At 38.9% G+C, this 7338-nt stretch overlaps 1 pseudogene; it reads left to right on the plus strand.

Moving 5' to 3' along the window:
• Positions 1-577: 577 nt before the first annotated feature.
• On the plus strand, positions 578-6965 carry LOC134496305 (trichohyalin-like; annotated as a pseudogene).
• Positions 6966-7338: the final 373 nt, after the last annotated feature.

Consider the following 7338-nt stretch of genomic DNA (forward strand, 5'->3'; position numbering starts at 1 on the left):
CATAAACAAGTTAGCATGATTTCTGTCTGGTGTGATATTATAATATTTAATTCATATTTCTTTTTCTGTATTTCTCTGTAGAGTATAGTAGATTCCAATGATGACACGACTGATGACATCACAAAAACTTCCTTTGTTGTTGACACTAACACCAGGAGTTGAGTTCTTTACAAGAATCTCAAATGTGGGCATTGGAGCAACAGAAGAAAGAGAGCACAGGAAGAAACTCCAAAAGAAAGGACGGTGAGGTAGAGAGGTAGCTCACGAACAACTCTCAGCAGCTCAGAGAAGGCACAAGAGCAGCAGGGAAAGAATCAGAAGGGGGCAACAGAAGAAAGAGAAGGAACTGAGAAATCTCTAGAAGAACTAGAAATTGGCCAGAAGTTGACACTGAAGGAAAACAAAAGTGCTCAGAAAGCTCTGGAAGACTTAGGAATTGCTCGTAAAGAGGCCTTGGAGAAAAATATCTGAAGAAGAAAAGGAGTTGGTGGAAGTAGCTCTGGGAGGCACTTCTGTGGCTCAGATAAAGGAACAGGAGAAGCAGAAAAGGGGCTGAGAAAAGCGTAACGGAGGAAATTCAGTGTGCTCAGAGCACTTTAGAAGAATCAGGGGTTCTTCAGAGGAAAACTACAAAGGAGCAGGAAAAAGCTCAAACAGCTAGAGCTCATATGAGTATGGGCCAAGACAACATAGAGTCAGGTTTTCAGGGAAACATAAGAAAGCCAGGTAAATATTTTGAGAAGGAGGAAGAGGAAGAAGAAAAATTCCAAGAGACTTTACTGAAAGAGCAAGTGAACCTTAAGGAGAAGGAAATGAAACTCCAAGCAGCAGTCCATCTGAATGAGTTGGAGGAACAACTGAGAGCTCTTCAGCAAGAATTGGATGAAAAGCTTAGAAGTTATCAAGAAGAAATTGATGAAGAAGGAAACACTTTGCAGAGATTATTAGATGAGCAGGAAAAATCACAGCAAAAGGCTCTCTGCGAACAAGAACAGGCTTTTACAATAATCCTAGAAGAAGAAAAAGAGAAAATGCAGAAGGTGGCTCTGAAGGAACTGGCCAAGGCTCAACGAGAAGCTTTAGAGGAGCTTGCAAAAGCCACAAAGAAAGCCCTGGAGGAACAGGAGAGGGTGCAGCAGCAAGCTCTTGAAGAACAGGAAAGGGCTCAGGAGGCCCTGGGTGCCCTGGAAAGAGTTCATAAAAAGGCTCTGGAGGAACAGAAAAAAGTCCTGATAGCTGCCATGGAAGAACAGGAGCAAGCCCAGAGAAAATCACACAAAGAAAAACGGATGGCTGAGGCAGCTTTATAAAAATGGACAGATGCTTGAAGAAAGGTCCAAAATGAGCAGGAAAGGGCTGAGAGGCAAGCTGTGGAAGAAAGAGAGAAAGCACAAAGAGCTTTAGAAGAATTAGAGGTTGCTCAGAGACAGGCTTTGGAAGATGAGGAAAAGGCTCAGGAAACTTTGGAAGCTGTAGAAAGACCTCACAAATACGCTCTGGAGGAACAGAGAAAGGTTCAGATGGCTACTGTGGAAGAACAGCAGCAAGCGACAGAAAGTTACCTAGAAGAGAAAAAGATGGCTGAAGCCGCCATGGAACAACTTTTAAAGATGCAAAAAAAGTTTCAAGAGGAACAAGGAAGATCGAAAGAGAAAGCAGTGAGAGAAAGAGAGAGAACTCAGAAGACTAGAGAAGAACTGGGGACTGCTAAAAAGATGGCCCTGGAGGAACAAGCAAGAGCTCAAAGAAGCTCTAGAAGCTTGAGAAGAATCTCACATGTGGGCATTGGAGCAACAGAAGAAAGAGAGCACAGGAAGAAACTCCAAAAGAAAGGACGGTGAGGTAGAGAGGTAGCTCACGAACAACTCTCAGCAGCTCAGAGAAGGCACAAGAGCAGCAGGGAAAGAATCAGAAAGGGGCAACAGAAGAAAGAGAAGGAACTGAGAAATCCCTAGAAGAACTAGAAATTGGCCAGAAGTTGACACTGAAGGAAAACAAAAGTGCTCAGAAAGCTCTGGAAGACTTAGGAATTGCTCGTAAAGAGGCCTTGGAGAAAAATATCTGAAGAAGAAAAGGAGTTGGTGGAAGTAGCTCTGGGAGGCACTTCTGTGGCTCAGATAAAGGAACAGGAGAAGCAGAAAAGGGGCTGAGAAAAGTGTAATGGAAGAAATTCAGTGTGCTTAGAGCACATTAGAAGAATCAGAGGCTCTTCAGAGGGAAACTACAAAGGAGCAGGAAAAAGCTCAAACAGCTAGAGCTCATAAACAGACAATGGAGGAACAGAGGATAGCCAAGATAGTTGCCATAGAAGATCAGAACCAAGTATGGAAAAAAACTGAAGAAGAAGAAAAGATGGCTGAAGCAGCCATGGAAGAAAGACAGAACATACAGAAGGCCCTCAAAGAATTAGAGATTGCTCAAAATAAAGCTCTGGAGGAACAAGACAGAGCTCAGAATGCTCTGGACTTGGTAGAAACAGCACAAAATGCAGGGACAGAACAAAAGAAAGCTCAGACAGCACTAACAAAAATACAAGAATAAACAAGGAAAAAAAAATCCAGAAAAGAAGTTTGAAGTTGACCTGGAAGAAATGTCCATGGCTCCCAGAAAGGTCCAAAAATAACAGGGAAGGGGCGAGAAAAAAGGCATTGGAGAGAGTGCAAATACCCAAGGGCCTTGAAAAATTAGAGATTGTACAAAACTTCCTGGAGGGATACGAAAGTACTCAGGGCACTCTGGAAATTGTGGAAAGAGCACACACAAAGACCCGGAAAGAGCAAAAAATTGCTCAGAGCAGCAATGGAAAAACGGGAACACGTAAGGAAAAAAATTCAGGAAGAAAAGAAGATGGCTGAGGTAGCTCTGGAAGAGCTCTTTAGGACTCCGAAAAAGGTCCAAGAAGAGCAGGCAAGTGCTCAGATGAAAGCAATGGAAGAAAGAGGGACAATATAAAAGATCCTAAAAGAAGTAGAAATTATACAAAAAATAGCCCTAGAATATGAGAAAAGAGTTCAGAATGCATTAGAAGGTGTAGAAGAAATCCATAAGCAGGCTTTGGAGGAGCTGAACAAACCTAAGAGGACTGCCATTGAACACGAGTGAGAATGGAAAAGAATTCAAGAAGAAAAGAAAGTGGCTGAGGCAGTCCAGGAAGTTCTATTGAGACAAATCTGAAAGAAACAGCTGGGAGAAAGGCAGCAGAAGAAAGAGAGATAGCTAAGACAATGCTAAAAGAATTAGGCATTGCTCAGAAGAAGACCCTGGATTACATATGGACAACTATGGAAAGACAGGAAAGAGCTCAGAACACTTTGGACAATCTGGAAGGAACTCATAAGCAGGCACTGGAGGAACAGAAAAAGAAATCTCAAGAAGAAAGAAAGATGACTGAGGCTGCTCTGGAAGAAATATCAAGAGCTCAGAAAAAGATCCATGAAGAGCAGCATTCAGCAGAGAAGAAAGCAACTGAAGAGAGGGAGAGAGCTCAGAAAGGGTTAGAAGAATTAGAGAATGCTTGGAAGAAGGCCCTGAAGGAAGAGGAGAAAGCTCTAAAACTCAGGATGTTTTCTTTCTTTCTTTCACAATATTTTTATCACTTTTAAAAAGAAGTGAAAAGGAAAAAAAAATACAACAGCAAATACAAAGTATAATATTTCCCTACAAGAGTTACAATTCTATATATACTTCGCTAATTTTCAAGTACATAGATATTTCTAATATACTTCTATAACTATCCTTCATCTTTAACCTACTGTATTTTGTAAAAATGAGCTCCAAATTTCATTATACTTGTACATACAAAGTCTACGCCTATAGGCAATCCGCTCATGGGTCGTAGGTGTAATCAGATCTTCAATCCATTGAGTGAACGGGGCCATACAGTTAGCTTTCCAATGCTGCAATATCAGTCTTTGGGCCATAGTATGGGCAGGGAGAATCCATTTAGGTTGTCCAGTTGTCATTTTCCATGTAATAGGTATGTAATTCAAAAGAATATTATCCTCTGAAAATTTTAATTGTTGTCACACAGTCATATTTATGTAATCTACTACTTTCTCCCCAAATTTAGTAAGTATAGGACATTGTAAAAACATGTATTTTAAAGAAGCATTATCCTTATTACATGTCCAACCAAATGCTGTCTTAGACAGACCTTTTCTATTCAAACGTACTGGAGTCCAATAAATTCTAAATACTATTTTTTGTTGTATAAGTCATAGTTTAAGGTCCATTGACACTCTTGGTGTAGACGTTAAGACACTCTCCCATTGTCTAGGCAATATAGGAACCTCTAATTCTTTATGCCACTCATTTCTTAGCATCTGCATATCACATTGATTTATTTATAACAAGTATCTATAAAAGCTAATAGTAGGGTTTTTTAGTTTTAAAGGATTTAACAAGTTCTAGTATCTCAGGTGTCTCCGAAGCTGAAAATGCTGCTGGGCCAACTGTTGTCCTCTACTGTTCCCAGGGCACCAGTAAGGCAACCTCCATCCAGCTTTTTCTACCACACATCAAAAGTCCTGGGTTTCTTACATGCCAGCTCAGGTGTGTTGTCCAGTTTACCTGCTGCACTTTATATCATTGTAGATAAATACTTTCTGTCCAACTGATTACTGCACACTTTAGGAGGAATTTTATTTTTACGAAGTTACCGGTGAAAGGGTCTGAGTTGGCCTTTTTTTTTCTTATACCAGTGAAACAGTGAGAAAAATTAATGTATTTTGTTTTTAAGAAGTATTTTTATTTTATAAATTTATTGATGGAACAATGGAACAGTGAAATAAAGGGCCTATCTTTAAAATTGTAACTGCCATCTAAGTAAAAACTATTGGTTTCTTTACTTACAGGGCTTATAAGCCACTCCTATCAACTGACTCTACAACTTCCCAAATCCGTAATTTGAGTTAAAAACAAATAGATTTGTGCAATAAAAGTTCTTACATTTCCCCTTTGTAGCCCAAATGACAGGAAAAAAATTGAACCCCCCCCCCCCATCCACTGGTGCCCAGGAGGGATGAAAAAGAAAAGGAATTCACCCATAAAAGGTTGTGGTAAATGCAGTCTAAACCAGCCTTTCTCAACTAGGTCTCATGGAACCCTAGGATTCCGTGAGGAATCATTAGGGGTTCCACGAGAGGTCATGTTTAAAAAAATAAACGTATTTTTAAATTTGCCTGCCATGCAATGCTACTGATAAATATAATTTTTATGCAGGGGTCCCCTGAGATCTAAAAATTATTTTTAAGGGTTCCTCCAGGGTAAAAACATTGAGAAAGGTTGCGTATAAATCAATAGATGGAGGGTTACAGTGGGAACAGACAGATCTAATACGAAAAGTACAGTGCAGGGTATGTCTGTTCAGATAAGAATAGAATTTATGCAAAGTTGGCATGTATTATATTATAGTCAAACTCTTAATAGTGGCAGTTTTTCTATTAGGTAGACAAACTTGCCCTGAACAATCAATATTCACATATAATTCCATGAGGTTCTTCAAATGAAAACAAACATTACATCAGTGGGGAAACTGAAACTGGCAACTAGAAGTTCAGCACAAATTTTGTGCACACATTCTGAGCTGCCTACACACTTCAAACTTTTCTTTGTATCCACCAGAGATTGAAAAGAGAAGTCTTTAGGGAAAAAAATAGAAACTGGTGTCACCAGATAAATGTCACAGCTGACTTTGCAAACTAAAGTAGAATTCTGCACATAGTGTAAAGAGACCATTGTCATTGGAAAGCAAGCTATATCCATTAAATTTATAATTCTGGCTTAACAAATGGTGGGATAAGAGGAAAAGGGAGAATCTATAAACTTATTCAGGAAACTATATATACTAATCATATTAATATCACAGTGACTGAAGTAAATATTTTCTGGAAACAGAACATCCCATCCTTAAATAAATTATAGAATGTTAATGTGTTTCAGTAGATGACTCTTTTATAACTGCTGGCATGCCGATGGCTTTTGAAGGTATTCTTAATGCATTTACTACTGAGTAAGTAATACATTTTTCAAATGCAAAGCCATTGCTCTTCTCAAGTCAGCCATTATTTTGCACATAGAAGGCTTAATTTATTGAAATGATTTGCTACCACATCACTCAGTGTCTCTTTCATATTGATTGGAACCATGCTGTCTATTTGAGAGTATTCTGTCCTATCAGAACACCTGTACACTGTCAACTACTGTAAAATTGTAGGTTTTAAATTCATATTAGTACCATTCTGAAAAAAAAAATTAAGTCAACTGTGTCTCCCTCTTCTGTCCTCCATATACATGATATGTCTATCTTCTACATTATTATTTGAAAGTATATCAGATTGATCTGAAATGAAAACAACCCTGAATTTAAGATGGGCCCCCAAAAAGGAAGAGTGGAGAGAAAAAAATTAAAAACACAGAGATACGTCCTGTGCAATACCCAACTTCCTTATATTGTACACCTAAGATTGCCAAATTCAGCTGAATCATTTCTGGAGATTTCCCCTCCAATATGTTCACGTGAATACCTGCCAGAAGCCATGCTCTAAAAATGGGCATTTATATTACTGGAATTAATAACTATCATTTAGAACTATTTCCTGTAAAAGTAGGCACCTCATTTATAAAATGTATTGATCCCTGAACTGTGTACATCAGCCCTTCTCTCTTATACAGAAAAAAAAAAAAACCTCTCACACAAAGAAACATGCTACACGCACAATTGTCTTCCCACCTTCTGGCCAAAGATGTAATAGAAAACACAGATTGGAATTGGAGGAACAGGAAGAGGAAGGAGTAAAGGGTAGCTGCAGCAAGAAAGGGATGGCAGGGAAAATGGAGAACGAAACTGGCTACAGCCTAGGTAAACGGAAGGAAGAAGAAGAAAGAAAAGAGCAAAACCTGTTTAGGTTTTACTGAAAGTGCTAAAACTGACCAGGCCAACTGCCACACTCAAGGATGGCTAGTCTTCAGGCTTCTGTTGCCAATTCCTTAAAAAAAAAAACTTTCTTATCAACTAAGACATCCCACTCACCTCACAGATAATTTGTTTTGGGAAGAAAACCTCTTCCTCTTGAGTATTTCTAACTTACTGAAATTGGATGAGAGAAAAGGAACACCTAAAAATCTGACAAAACTGTTTGTAGCAAACTAGACTATGACAACCAACATCAAGTTGGGGTGGCTCTTCCAATAAACAAAGAAAGGCAGTGGACGTGAAAAACCAAGTGAGATTTAATGTATATAAAGATTTAATGTATATATTAAATCAATGTGGCTATTACATTAAACTGATCGTTTCATGAGCTGTATATGGATGAGACTCACCTGATTCCTAATGCC

The sequence above is a fragment of the Candoia aspera genome, chromosome 4 (genome assembly GCF_035149785.1).
Source record: "Candoia aspera isolate rCanAsp1 chromosome 4, rCanAsp1.hap2, whole genome shotgun sequence".
Classification (NCBI taxonomy): domain Eukaryota; kingdom Metazoa; phylum Chordata; class Lepidosauria; order Squamata; family Boidae; genus Candoia; species Candoia aspera.